Below are 1,273 nucleotides of genomic sequence, written 5' to 3' on the forward strand. Positions count from 1 at the left end.
AATTTCCAATCCATCCCCAATGTCGGAGCTATTCGCTGACTTACTTTTGAGACAAAGGCCAGTCCATTATCTGACCTATTGGGGGATGGGAAGCCATACCTCGGTAGAATTTCTTCCAGGATCTTCTTAGCCACGACATTTGTGGTCTCATGCTTTGTTGGGTAGGCTTCAACCCATACTGAAAAGGTTTCTACAGAAACTAGCAAATTTTTATATCCAAATTTTCCAGTTTTAATTTCTGTGAAGTCTATTTCCCAATACACACCTGGCCTATCTCCATGGAGGCAAGCTCCTTTAGTAACCGGCTGATTGGGGGCATTGGTGAGCTGACAGGCTTTACAATTTTTCACAATGTCCTCAAGAGTTGATTCCCTTGCCTAATTTTTACTTCTGAGTGTCAGAGCATGTCCTGCATTCTTCAGGTTCCCATGTGAGAGACCCGATGGATTCTCCTAAGAATCCCCTTGCCCAATCTTTGTGGCAAGGTAAGTTTTCCCTCACCAGTTTTCCACTAGTCTTTTTTTCCTTCTCTGCCAGGGGATTTATAGGCCATGGGAATTTTCTTTATTCACTCCAAGTATTCTTGGGAGTTCTGAGGCTCAGGAGGCAAAGCTCGTGGCCCTGGGTCTACTAGAGTCAGTACTTATGCTCTGGGCTGGAGGGCCGCCTCCTTAGCTGCCTGATCAGCCAAGTTATTTCCTTTGGTTATTGAATCAGTTCCCTTTTGATAGCCTGGGCAGTGCATAATGGCAATATTTGCTGTTTCCCATTGGGCACAGATGAGGCTTAAATATTCTTGTTTTTAATAGTCTTTCCCTCAGCTGTCAGCATCCCCCTCTCTTGGTAAATGGCTCCATGGACATGCACGGTGGCAAAAGCATACCGACTGTCTGTGTAAATGTTTAGTCTCTTCCCTTTTCCCATTTGTAGGGCTTTTGTTAGTGCCACTAGCTCTGCTCTTTGTGCAGATGGTCCCTGGTGGAGTGCTTCTACCCACGCTATCACAGTGTCAATGGTGACTGCTGGGCCCGTATACCTTTTTCCATCTCGAATGAAACTTCTGCCATCTGTGAACCAGGTATGCTCAGCATGCAGTAGTGGTGAGTCCAACAAATCTGGCCTCTTTTCCTTGGCCCGGTTTCTCTTTTCATGCTCCATTTTACGTTCTCTGTCCTTCCTTTCCTGTCTTTGCTCCTCTGTCTCTCTTATTGTAAACCTTTCCTGCCACGGCTACTAGATCCCTAATTATAGACTGTCTAGAGCCTGCAACTTT

The sequence above is a fragment of the Dipodomys spectabilis genome, unplaced genomic scaffold (genome assembly GCF_019054845.1).
Source record: "Dipodomys spectabilis isolate Male_0828 unplaced genomic scaffold, ASM1905484v1 ptg000536l, whole genome shotgun sequence".
Taxonomy (NCBI): Eukaryota; Metazoa; Chordata; class Mammalia; order Rodentia; family Heteromyidae; genus Dipodomys; species Dipodomys spectabilis.